Genomic DNA, 14655 nt, shown 5'->3' with positions numbered 1-14655 from the left:
ATAGGTAATGTAGGACTTAATGTGATTTTTAGATTCAGAATGATGTATTCATTTGTGAACTGTTTTCTGGATCACATAAAACTTTATTCCAAACATAAACTGTAGCACAAATGACACAATCCTTCTTCACCCAGATACACACACACACACACACACACACAGAGCCATCAGTACGAGCAGAATTGGGCATAACCTTTCATTACGCGCATACCATCTTCTCCACGTGATCCTCCTGTCCAGTTAACAAGATGGCCCAAACCAAGTACCTCAAGTCCAGTGTCCCGAGAACTGTTTTCAGTGTTTGTGGTTGTGGACCTGTCTTTACTTGTTTCCAAATTATTCTAATTCTAATCCTCTCAGGTCTCATTTTGATCTTCCCAGCTCTGATCTCCCAACTCTGTGACCCCAATCTTGATCGCTAACGCTAGATTTATGACTTTCAGTTGATCTTTCTCTCTCTCTCTCTTTGCACAGTTTGTCTCCTGTGTGTCTGTCTCTGGGAGAAACTCTGCTCTAGCCATGTCAAAACCAATTCTGAACCAGGCCTTCTGGCTCTGTCCTCACCCCTCCCTCACCATCTACTAACCCCCTCAAAGAGGAAGCCGTCTTTTTCTTTTCCGCACACAGAGCCTTTTATCTGTACATCTATTATGAAGTTTAATACTTTCCACTCTACATTAAATATAGTTATTTATATTTATATAATTGAGTTGTTATAACCTCAATTATTTCATCTTTACTTAATATCTTTCAAAGTGTGGAATACAGAGGTTTGCTCACAAGAAAGTATATTTTCAGGAGTGTCCTGATTGATTGACATATCTGTTATGTTTAAGTGAAAGGGTTGGCTCTGCTACAGTTTATTTCAGTTATCAGTATAGCACGCACTGATGCCTGAGTTACTGCTGGAAAATACTACCTTCTTGTCTTCTTAAGGCATTGCAAAAGGTATGGGAAAAGACCCTGAATCTGCCCCAATTTTTAAACAAACCAGAGAAACATTAAAGCATTTAAATGGCTTATTAACGTTAACCTATTTATATCTACATATTTGTTAGCCTATGAGAAAATGGAACTTCGGGTCTTTGCAAAAAAACTGCCAGGTTGTAAACAGGACTGGAAAGTCAGGCTCACGTAGCAGTGTGCAGAGAAGCAGACTCTATGCCTGGAGCAAAATATCCCAGCATCCCCTCCACCTCTACGGTGTGATTTCTTAATGCTGTCCTTGGCTCCACAAAGGAAGTCTGATACTTCAGAGGTGAGTTGCAAAGTGGCCAAACCACTCTTCAATGCACTATAGCTTGACATAATATTTGCTGCCAGCTTCTTGTTTAAAAATGCCATCAGTTCAACATTAACTGAAAAAGTAATTATTCTCCAGTTTCACGGAGCTATTAAGAAAAAAAAAAGTTCATTGAAACTCCAGGATATGAAATACTGTGCTTTCAGGACCTTTTGGAAGCCTTTCAACATTCAGAGCAGAAAAACATAAATTTATTTTTTAAGGAGCAGATTTAGGAACTTTAGTGAATGGGAAGAGAAAGCATTAATTTAAGCCTCAGTAGAGATAACAATTCAACAAAATTCTGAAAGCCCTCCTTAGATCAGACTCTCATACATTCTGAAAACTCAGTATCATTTATTGTTACAAGATCCTTGATGATTTAGAAATACATACCCACACACATTAAGTCCTGTGTACTAAATCAAAGAAACTTCAAATTAGCTTGAACTTTGAAATGCTATAACTTGCATGAATGATGATTCATTTCTTTATATTCAGTCACCAAATATTATTGAGCTGACGATAAGCCTGAAGACGTTAAGGGCTTTGGGGTAGAGAAGAGAGATGCTAAAGTAACAGCCTGCACATGAGATCTTGACCTGTAATGAAGTGCCGATTTAGTTGTAAAGACAGAGCATGTCATCTATAACACTGAGGAAAATCTCACTGTGTATGTGGCATAACCTCAATTTATAAAAATTTGAGAGAAAATCACAAGAATAGAGAGGTTTTGCAAGGTTATGGAGCTTGTACACTATTTTTTTAGAACATGAGGTATGAAATCATAGGTAAGTGTGGACTCCACATCCTACTTTTTAGGTAACTTTGAACAAGTCACCTCTTTAAATCTCAGTGAAACGAAGCTGAAAGTTCTTTGAAAACTGTAACGATTATTTATTAGTGAGAGATGACTTCTGTGGGTATAAGCAGAAAACACTACTTTTTGAATGAATTACAAACATGTAACTATGACTTTAATGCTAACATTTTGTGAAATTTTTATAAAACATTCTAATTCACATGTTCCCCTACTGTTCCAAAGTCAGCAATTTTAAGACATATGATTTAAAAAGGAAAAAAAAAAAAAACCTAACTGTGGGGAAATATTGCTAACTAGGTCGATCGTGTCATTGCCTTATTTTTATAATTGAAAAAAAACCCCAAAACTTTAATACTCATTTCTGGTTGCTTAAAAACAAATTAAATATAAAACTGTGTAGCTGTCATAGATGATGATATTTTAATCTACTGAAAATTATTACAGTAGAAAATTTTTAAAGTCTAGGAAGCAATAGTCAGCACCAAAATACTGCTTTTGCTGTTGTATGCACAGTTTTAGTTTCCATTTTGTGAATAAATACATAAAAATATAGGGTAAAAATACGTATTTAATGGGATTCTTGCACAGTTTTAGTTTCCATTTTGTGAATAAATACATAAAAATATAGGGTAAAACTACGTATTTAATAGGATTCTTGCAACTTTCTGTTAGCACAATTAGTGCAGAGCATTTGTGAATAAGATAGAACTAGGGTCTGCCCTACAGCTTTTGAGTTAGTCTTTTTCTAACAACTGCTATTTATTCAGAGAGGATGCAAAGTAACAGGTCTAATCATTACACTGGCAAAGGAGCACCTTTAAATTGTATGTGGCACAAGCTAAATCTGGGAAGGGAAATGAAACACAAATGAAAGGGCAACTTCTTTTGGAAACCTTCCTTCCTTTGTGGTATTTTTGTCCTTCCTCCATTTCATGAATCCTACTAAGAAAAAACTTTCTCTTGTGCATTCTCATCCCCAGATCTTTATTGTTTTTCTTTACCAAGGCTTCCAAGAAGAATCGGAGAGTGAAGGAAAGGATGACCATAAAGAAAACCATTCTTTAGACGAGATTTTTGTCATATTGTTACCGAAACACCAGGGGTTTGGTTCAGGTCCTGCTGCTCCCGACACGGAAGACCAACGACTAGGGTGATGAGTATTGCCAAGGAAGAAGCTTTAATCAGGTGCTACAGACCAAGAGATGGGAACTCAGTCTCAAATCTATCTCTGGGACTTACTGAAACTAGGAGTTTATATAGCAGGAAAGGATTGTAACAATGTGTAAGAAAACAAGAACTAGGGAGGGGCAAGGAAGCCATCATGATGAATGAGGGGTCTGGCATCTCACTGTCTGGATGTGATGATCTAGTGAGTTTCAGTTCTTTGATACTTTTTTTGAGATGTCTGAAGGTCATTTTCCAAGGAAGGAACTCAGATAAAACAAATGTCAGTTTCAAGCTTTAAGACCAGAAGGATTGGCTGGTTGCAGTGGCTCACGGCCAGACGCGGTGGCTCATGCCTGTACTACCAGCACTTTGGGAGTCGGAGGCAGGCGGATCAGAAGGCAGGAGTTAAGACCAGCCTGGCCAACATGGTGAAACCCGTCTCTACTAAAAATACAAAAAGTAGTCAGGCATGGTGGTGGCGCCTGTAATCCCAGTTAGTCAGGGGGCTGATGCAGGAGAATCGCTTAAACCTGGGAGGTGGAGGTTGCAGTGAGCTGAGATTGTGCCATTGCACTCCAGCCTGGGCAATAGAGTGAGACTCTGTCAAAAAACAAAAACAAACAAAAAAAACCCCAGAAGGATCAATTTCTATGTTTATCCAAAAATGATTGTCTCTGGGACTCCTGGATCAGTTCAGGCCCCCCTTTCTATTTATCAATTCCTCAATCATGGGGAATCTGGTTATTGATCTTTCTGGCTGCCTCCTGCTGTGAAGGGGTGTCATGGGCAACTCCACACCATGGGTGACCACATAGCCACCCAGGAATCAAAGGTTAATCTCATTTTAGAGTTTTGTTCTGAAACACAGTATTTCTCTCTCCAGCCCCCAACAACCACCAGAGACAAACTGTTAGTGAAACACCAGGGATTTGGTCTGGGTCCTGCTGCTCCCACACAGAAAGCCAATCACTGAGACAACAGTGTTGCCAAGGGAGAAGGCTTTAATTTGGTGCTGCAGCTGAGGAGATGCCAGCTGAAACTCAAATCCATCTTCCTGACTGACTAAAACCAGGGGTTTATATAGCAGACAAGAAATGTAACAATGTGTAAGAAAACAGGAACTGCAAAGAGTCAAGGAAGCCATCCTGGTGAATGAAGAGTCTCGCATCTGGTGCGGTGATCTGGGTTCAGTTCTTTGATGCTTTTTGTAAGAGGCCTGAAGGTAATTTCTTGAGGAAGGAACTCAGATAAAACCAATGTAAGGCTCAAGCTTTTTTTTTTTTTTTTTTTTTTTTTTGAGACGGAGTCTCGCTCTGTTGCCCAGGCTGGAGTGCAGTGGCTGGATCTCGGCTCACTGCAAGCTCTGCCTCCCGGGTTTACGCCATTCTCCTGCCTCAGCCTCCCGAGTAGCTGGGACTACAGGTGCCCGCCACCTCGCCCGGCTAGTTTTTTTGTATTTTTTTAGTAGAGACGGGGTTTCACCATGTTAGCCAGGATGGTCTCGATCTCCTGACCTCGTGATCCACCCGTCTCGGCCTCCCAAAGTGCTGGGATTACAGGCTTGAGCCACCGCGCCCGGCCAAGGCTCAAGCTTTAACAGCAGAAGGGTCCATTTCTATGTTTATCCAAAATGGGACTGTTGGGGATGGTTTCAAAATCACAGCAGGACCAATCTGCCTGCAAAATAAGCTTCAGTCCCATGTACTAGCCTGATTACACGAAATGCAACAAGATCATTGTCTACATAGGCATTCCTGGATTGGCTTTGCTGGAACCTCTCACAAGTTCATTTCAGTCAAAGCCCTGGGAAATAACCAGTTCCTCCAACTGGGGGAGGGGGTTCCTTTATAAAAGAAAACATGTTGTTATGCAAACAAACACATTGCCATGAGTTAAGAATATTCACAAATAGTTTACAAATTATGGAGAAATTGAGCAGAGAGAAAAATAGGCTTCAAATTCTGTTTTTAAAAGTGTACTCTATTCAGTACACTTAAAGCATACTTAAAGCCTGTAAATATCTCCAAAGGAAAAAACTCTTCAGACTCTGAAAAACAAAACAAAAAGAAACAGCAATATTTCAAACATAAAAATCATAAAAGATTATTTCAGTCATTATTAGTTGAGTCTATGCAATCAGCTCCTGCTCTGCTTCATACTGGGTTAGTGGCAATCTTGATGAACACATCAGCCTTTCAGTTAGAGGCCTAGAAGTTCTCTCTCTAAGCCAATGACACAATCTCCAAAGTTACTGAAACTTCCATTCACGAGTCCTTTTTATGAACTCTTCCAAAGAAGCAATGTTTGGACTGTGGCTGATTGTAAGTCACTTTTTGAGAAGGATCAAAGCAAAACAACAATTGTGGATAACAAAAAGTCTTGAGATACCCATAGTTAAAGACACACACACACACAGTTGACAAGAAAATTTGGTCATTTCTGTGGCATACAACAACTTAATAATTATGATTATTACTGACAACATACATTTAAAAATATCAGAATTTTAAGAATCTCATACAATCCTGGAACACATATTATCACTATATTTATATAAATACAACCCAAAGGAAGCTAAACACCACCTCAGATTTGACAATGCTTCCTGCATAATTCTAACATAATGAATAAGCCTGTTATGTCTCTCTTGCATGTCAGGGAACCTAATATCTGGAAAAGTTAGTTTGAGGACAAAAAGACTGAATTCAGAACTTGAAATTTTACTCCTAGGAAGTTTACCAAATATCAAAGTTCTAAGACACTTAATATCACAAAATAGGATCACAAGTCACTACAAAATAGTCATTCATTTAGCCAAAGTGAAAAATCAAAAACATTTACATTTTGATAGAGAAGAGACTCTGTTTCCCAAACAATAAGACCTAATAAAGACAGCATGAGGCCAACGAAATCTGTCTCTACCCACTGTCTTTTCTCTCTGCAATTTACTCAAAAAGTAAACAAAATATTTTATCTCTCAATATTACATATTTTTAAAAAAATTTTCCTTTGAATGGCATTTTATTAATGTTAAAGCTAATTTTAATAAAATATTATAAACAAATGTAATATAATCACTTTTACAATAAGGTAAAGATTTCTATAAACTTTTTTTTTTTTTTTTTTTTTTTGAGACGGAGTCTCACTCTGTCACCCAGGCTGGAGTGCAGTGGTGCCATCTCAGCTCACTGCAACTTCCGCCTCCCGGGTTCAAGCAACTCTCTGCCTCAGCCTCCCGAGTAGTTGGGACTACAGGTGCCTGCCACCACGCCTTGCTAATTTTTGTATTTTTAGTAGAGATGGGGTTTCACCATCTTGGCCAGGCTGGTCTTGGACTCCTAACCTCGTGATCCACCCACCTCGGCCTCCCAAAGTGCTGGGATTACAGGCATGAGCTACTGTGCCTGGCCAATTTCTGTAAACTTTTATAACCTTTTTGCAATTTTCTATTAAGGAACAGATCAATGCTTCAAGAAAACTCTGTTATTCCAAGACGTGGATCCGGACAGTAGCCTGGTTTCAATGAGCTTTTGATATTAATGTTGTTTAATTTATAGAAAAGCTGAAGTAATCCTTTGCCTCAAAGATCAGCCCTGACAATCTCACATGCCTACCTCTTCCACAATAGTCCCTGGGCCTAGAGAGATTAAGTGGTTTTAATTTCTGGCCTGTGTCTCACGAAAGCAGTTCATTTTGATCGTCACCTTCTCCAGAGTCTGAAAACAAAGCTTTGACTGCTGTCAGTGCTCAAAATTTAGCAGGGATTGGTGCTTTCTTCAACCCGAGAGTCAAAGCCCTGTTACTTAACAGCACAAGCATTAGTTAATAGGATGTTTATACTACAGAAAGTCCTATCATTCGCTCTAACATGTCACAAATTAAAACACTGTGATTTGGCATTTGTGGATTACTGCCTGCAGTGCTTCAAACCACTGTATTAAAGTAGTTAGGTTATTCATTGCATAATTGCTAGTATTCTAGTGACAGAACTGTGACCAAAAGCATCAAAATGTGACAGGTTCTATGCCAAACTTTTCAAAGTAAGACAACTACGGTTTCTTGTTGTCATTAAAAAAAAATGGTAAATGCAAATATCAATTTTGGAAAAAATGTCATTTAAAAGATGGTAAATGCAAATGTCAGTTTTGGAAATTCAATATAAGAATTAATCATCTCCTTTCACTTAAGTACTATACAACAAAACAGGGACAAAGTAAGGAAAAGCACACAGCAATTTATTTTCGGCTATTTTAAAAGAGCATCATCACACTTTTCCAAGATTGGTTTCTCGATGCAGTACTGAGAACTGATTAGGTAAGTTTCACCACCAACATTTTCAAAGCAGTGCAACACTGGTGCGCATCTTGTTTTCAGGTACACACGTGAAGGTTCATCAGTGATAAACGACTTGGGATCAGAAATCACTACGAAGTCTCACATTTTTAAAATATTTTTACTGCTTAATCCAAATGAATGTCACTTAATGCTAGTAATGATAAACACAAATAAAATAGTTTGCGAAAAATCCCAATCAATATAATTTCCTTAAGGAAAAGGCCAATATTTCCTGAACATTAACTTTGTATGTGTATCAGGTTTTCCTCATTAAAAGATCTGAAACCAACTCAAATTATTGACTGTATTGAATTACCTTGGTAATAAATACCATTTAAACATTTTTATTCTCACTTAGGTTTTCAAATAATAAATAATGTACTGTTTCTGTTCAGAACTTATAAAAAAGTGTTTTATGCAGTTTATTGCCAGGAACCTTAAATCTCTCATAGCTCTCTAGATCAATCAGAGGTAAGGAAAACCAATAAAATTTTAAATGGCTGATGTCCTCTCTATCAATTTTTGGAGGCTTCACAAAGGCATATTAGGAACTTTAGATCAATAGAACAAATAATGAATTGTTGGAAATGTATAGAAAACAAAATGACTACTTATAGAACCAGATAGTTTCAAGCTTTAAGACCAGAATATTCGATTTTTACGTTTATCCGAAAACAACTGTCTATGGAACTGTTAGGTATGTGTTTTTGGTTTGTCGTTGTTTCGTTTGTTTGTTTGTTTGTTGCTGGAGTCTCTCTCTCTGTCACCCAGACTGGAGTACAGTGGCGTGATCTCGGCTCACCGCAACCTCTGCCTCCCGGGTTCAAAAGATTTTCCAGCCTCAGTCTCCCGAGTAGCTGGGCCTACAGGCGTCTGCCACCATGCGTGGCTAGTTATTGTGTTTTCAGTAGAGATGGGGTTTCACCATGTTGGCCAGACTCATCATAAACTCCTGAAATCAGGTGATCTGCCCACCTCAGCCTCCCAAAGTGTTGGGATTACAGATGTAAGTGACCACGCCCAGCCGGGTCTGTTTCAATCTTCCTATTTGCAACAGAATTGGTAAAGTGACTTAACAGAGTAGTATCAAAATGATGGTGGTATAGCGACTGGGACATAAGATGCGTAGATTCGTGATACAGTGACAAAATGCAGTGTTCAAATAGGATCCGCCATAACACGTATGCTGTAGGCATACCCAATATTGTGACTAGTCCACTTATAGGACGTTCTGTTTCCAAAGCTGGCACACACACACAAAAAATAGACAAAAAACAAAGACATGGCCAGTGAAGGTCTTGAGTGCTGGGATCCAGTTACAAAGGTTTGGGAAGTATATTTTCTTAATCTTAGAGGACGATTCACGGCTGATATCTTCTCAAACGTGCCTTACAGGTGCTTCCCTTTGCAGCACACATTCCATACACCACATCAATCACTCCGTTTAGTCATCTTCTGTGTCCTTGTCTTGCCACGCGTGTCTGCTATTCTTTCCACAATAGGTGACTCTGGGTCCGGGAATCGGACTTGCTGTAGCCAACAGGATGAGGTGAGATTGACAGTGTGGGCTTTACAAGGTTCACAGTAGCTCTGATTGCCCTTCTGTGTCTCGGCTCCAGTCATTTCTGGGCGTCTCAGGAGGAAGACAAAAGACCCGTGGGACAGAGCCACACCCAAGGACCCCAGCCCAACCCAGACGGCTAACACTCGGCTGGTGACATGTGCAAGTTGGTCCAATTAAGACTACAACTTCTGATCCTGTCCTGCCTAGATCCATCCACCCTGGGAACTTGTAAGAAATAGTGAATGATTTTAGTTTGAAGTAATTGAGTTTGGTGTGCGTGTGCGTGTGTGTGGTGAGGAGGAGGCAACAGGTAATTAATAAAAGTAACTAATCTCAAAATTGTGGCCTTTTCTATTTCCAGGACTTCTGTAGAAATCATGTTTTTAGTATATACAGACTGAATGCTAAACTTTTGTCTTCAAGAGTAAATACTGTCCATAGGGGAGGTCTACAGAAAAAAAGTAAGTATATGAGTCATAGTCAGTCTCAAGATATAGTACATATGTAACTGAATAAACTGATGAACGAAATGGCTGAAGAGGAAAATTTTTAATGCTCTACTTCACACTAATAAAACACAGTAGGCTCAATTTCCATATTCTCTGAAATAATACAAATGATTTTGCAATGATACATTTACTTACATTAATTCTGCTCATTGAAATATTTCCTTTAAGGAAATATATTTGGAATCCAACAAATTTCTTCACTCGGTATCTTCAGCACATATTCATACAGGTAAACAAGCAAACAGTTTTTATTTAATATTTAAAGTAGATCTGAATATTATCAAGAATGTAAATGACTATACAGCAGTTAATTTTTTTAAAGAAAACTTAATGTCAACTTGTCTTTCCTTTGATGGGTAGGATAAAAGGAGTAAGTTACAATGTCTTCCTTCATCTCTGCCTCTTTCAATGTCCCTTCCTTTATGCTCATCTCAGTCTCTCTTTAACCAAACTTGTAAGCTAAGTCTGGCATGCCACATAGCATTTTTTAAGAAGTCAATAAACATTTAGCCCTCTGAGGAGATATCAAAGAAGCAAATTAAATTTGTTACAACGACTTGATCTGTGTTCTCTTGGTCTAATGATTTCAGCCCCAAATCCAAAAGTTAAAAGAAAGCAGAATTAGTTTTAAATCACTTTGCACTTAATCTCTCTTTGCCTCTTCTCTCCCCAGAGTACTCATTTTTTTTACCTAGAATATTCTTTCTTAAATATACTAGGATACAAATTCTAATATATGCAGGGAAATTTGAGCCTTTAGTGCGCAAATTTGAAATTTGAGCCTAAGTGCCCTCACAGCACTTAGCATGGAGATTCGTGACAGGTGCGCACTCTACTATAAACCAGCATTGTCTGATACACCAGTTGACCTAGCATGACCATTCATATTGAAAGTCTTTGTGTTATCAAAGTTAATCCTTTCCTATTCACAAATTCCTTGAAAACATGATACATAGTGTCAAATATTGCTAAAATTGTGAGGTGTTATATCTAAAACTTAAGCCTTTATTTTTTAAGGTGTTATAATAGTAAAATTCCAAGACAAAATATGCCAAGATTGACAGAAATACTGTTTCACAAAGAAATCTCAATGTATTTATATGTACGAGTAGTCTTCAAATTTATAACAACAGAAAAATCAAATAAGAACTCTAACAAAAATGTCTGTTTTCCTTTTCGAACGTTGGCCAATTTGTGATTTTAAATTTTTTACTTGAGTCTCTGTTAAGTCTTTGAGACTATCCATTTTGCTTTTCTGATCTTCAGTTCTTTCCAAAACCACAGAAACTCTCTAAACTGTCATAGTATGCCAGATGGAACAAAAGTTGTAGTTTGCACTGGGCAGTGAATGCTGAACTTGAAATTAATCAGACCTCTACTCTAGTAAAATGAAAGCTATATCCAACGAAAAAGCACCTAAATATTGTACCCACACAGCCTGGAAAACATCAAAGGCCTTCAAAAAGCGAATACATCTGATGTTGACAACCTAGTACTACACAAGAACTATGGAAATTCCGAGGTTAGAATGTTCTAACAGAAGCCCCTCCACGAAGAGATGAAACACGGTTATAATGTTCTAAAAGAAGCCCCTCCGCGAAGAGACGAAATGGTCAAACGTCCAGGACTCTTCGAGAAGACAGGGGTAAATTGCTAAAGAGTATTGAGGTTGCTCCAATAGTCACCAGTATGTTTCTTCTGGTTTTTCTTCCCCAACTAGAATTAAAAATTGTGTATGCTACAATTTTATGCTTGAACTATAAAAGAATCAAAAATGTGAGTAACACCAAGTCGATGTTTTTATTTACTTTTTAATTTTATGGGTACATAGTACATGTAAATATTTATGGGGTACATGAGATATTTTGACATAGGCATGCAATGCATCATCATCACACCAGAGTAAATGGTTTCAATGTGGAAAGATATTTTTGCGGGATACAGAATTCTAGGTTGGGAGGGACTTTTGCTCTTATTGCTTTTTGGCCCAGTCTTGCTTTCCTTATTTATGATAAAAAGTTAGCAGGATTTCTCATTTTTGTTTCTCTTTATCTCTGACTGCTTTTAAGAGTTTCTCTTAATGTATTTTCAACAATCTTATTATAATGTGCCTTGATATGTTTTTCTTAGCCTTTCTCTTGCTTAGGGTTTGTCAAGATTTTTGATCTACAGGTACACTTTTATTAGAAAGGGGATCATGAGTTACCCAGACATGAGCCATGCTTGGGAAGCTGTTACTGCCCCTATGGCTACAGACACAGTGGAAGTAGGCAGGGTTTCCAGACAGACAATCATGGTGGGTTTCCTGACAGAAGCAGGGTTCACTGAAGGTGGGTGACTGGGAGAAATACTTTGATTTTTCCATATCTGTTCTTCCCTAATCTTCTGTCAGTACCTCCTACAGTCAGAATTTACCCTGTGATGAACAGCAGAGCATGTGAAGGCTGGAAACAGAGCTCAGAGAAAATCAGCAGCTGCCCCTCGCAAGACCAACGTATTCTGACTTCTTCACTGTGGGATTCATGCCATCTGGAAGAATAACTGGGCATATATTTGGTGAATGAATGAATGAAATATAACTAAACTCATGTTTTATTGCTGAGAAAATTGAAGCTCCTGCGGGCTTCACAATTTACTCAGGTGGTTAATGGAAGAACTAGGACTTAAATTTAGGCTCTCTACTTCATATTTCAACATAGCAATTGCCTCTGACTTCTGTAAATTGAATCATATTTTAAATCCATATGAGAACTTTCTTTCTGAAGACATTCTGTATTGCACTTTTTGCAAAACTGAAATCCTTTATCACCTTTGTTAGGTAGATTTTTCAAGTTTCAGTTTCTCTTCAAGCTTTCTGGACTATTTCTTTCGCTAGGAGATTTTACATAACAACTCTATTTTAAAAGAACAGAGCATTTCAAAAGGATTCTCATTTTGGTAAAAGAGTCAGCATAATGCGAAAGAAAGAGCATGGTTTCTGTGAACAGATAGTACTACATTCTGATCTAGGATTTGCAAGTAATAGCAAATTACACATTAGACAAAACACTTAACTTTTCTGGTCCTTGATTCCTTATTCTGTGAACTGGGGATAATAATGTCTCCTCTAATCATGCCACAGAAGTGTAAGAATGAAATTAGATGATGCATATGTTATGCAAATACATTTGTTACTATTGCTTAGCTGTGAGTGACCTTCTCTCCAGATTAGCTTTTATTACTGACATTCATTGTGGACATAGAGTCCAGCTGATAGCGGTGATAGGTGGGCATGGCTGAAGCAGAAGCATAGAATGTTAAGAGACCCAGCAATAGAAACTTCATTGTCCAACGAGATCTAGTGAGAACAGTAACACTCATAGCAGGTAAAGGTGCTGCAAAAAGTAGGTAAGAGGCAGTAAGAAAGCAACTGAGATGGATCTACCTATTTTGCATTTCCTATGCTAATGGTCATCTTCATTAATAATAAAGACAATCTAGTCATTTTAAACCAGAGGTTGGCATCACAGTAAAAGGGACCATTTTCATTCTTCCAGTATCTATCCTTGGCACTGAAATCCAAGTGATTTTTTAACAGCTTTATTGAGAAGTAATTCACAGAACACACAATTCACCCATTTAAGAACACAATTCAATGGCTTTTACTATGTGCACAGAGTTATGCATCTATTGTCATGATCAATTTTAGAATATTTTCACTACCCCCAAAAGGACCCCTCCCGGGTCCGTTAGCCATTAACCCTTGAGAAATTCCCCCAGCCCTGGGAAGCCCCTAATTTACTTTCTGTCTCTATAGACTTGCTTATTCTGGACGTATTCACATGAATGGAATTATACAATATGCAGTGTTTTGTAACTGGGCTTATTTCGCTTAACATAATGTTTTTGAGGTTCACCATATTGTAGCATGTATAGCTACATAATATTTGCTGTATTTTTTTCAAGCATTCCACCTCACTGTTATTTATTCTTCCACTTAATTTACCTGTTCTGATCATATGTAAGATCAAAGGAGTCCTTGGATGTTATGAATTCAACCGCCTTTAATCTTGAAGGGAGAAAGTCTAAATTGTGTGAGGGTCCTGAGTCCAACATTTTCCTGTGTGCAGGAGGACACAGGGCCAGACCCTGCCCTCTGACTGTGCGTCACTGGCTTCCTCTAACACCGACTCCAAAATCGTAGAAATTCTCCTCCAGACAACATTTAGTAGTTATAAAATGCTTCCCTATCTAGGAACTCATAATCTGATCCAAAATTTGCATTGGTAAATAGGTAAAAGAGAAGTAAATATTTGAAGCATAAAATATTATTACTGACCAAAATTATCCAGATAATTTTAAAATAGACATATTTTACAATGACCCCCCTAGATTGCCTTTTTAAATGATAACGTAAAATGTTTGCCTGGTCTCACTGACTACTTAGTAAATTCTAAATATGATGACTTTCTGTTCTTACAATCCATAAACACAACAGCTATAAAAGCCACAACAGTCTTGATGACAATAAAGAAGCATTTCTGTGCTGACAAAGTCATTCTGCTTTAGAGCGGTGGCTACTGTAAGCCAACATAAGTCTTCTCTTTTCCTCCCCACAGCATGCCATAAACTTTCTGAGACCGTTCGTACCACAGAGACCCAGAGCATGTGTTTATATGCAATTGCTGACGTTTAAAATGCGGTAATTTAATACCAGTACTGATAGAATATAAGCTGCAGAATCTAGTGCTATTGGTCCTGCTATTTACGCTAAAATGGGTAACCCCAGTGTGAGTAATGGTGAAGTCCTTTCAAACCTAGAGGTTAACATCTTATTTCCTTTCTCCCACTCCTTTTCATCTTTGCTTCGCTGTAAAATCTGCATGACTTATTATGCCATTGTTGAACTGTTCTCTGACCTCATTAACATTCTTATCTCCCAGAAAAAAATGTTACAAGAGACCTGTCTGGTTATTATCTCTGCCAGCTAAGACTT

Source organism: Papio anubis, chromosome 3, assembly GCF_008728515.1.
Source record: "Papio anubis isolate 15944 chromosome 3, Panubis1.0, whole genome shotgun sequence".
Lineage (NCBI taxonomy): Eukaryota > Metazoa > Chordata > Mammalia > Primates > Cercopithecidae > Papio > Papio anubis.
This window is presented reverse-complemented; position numbering follows the sequence as displayed.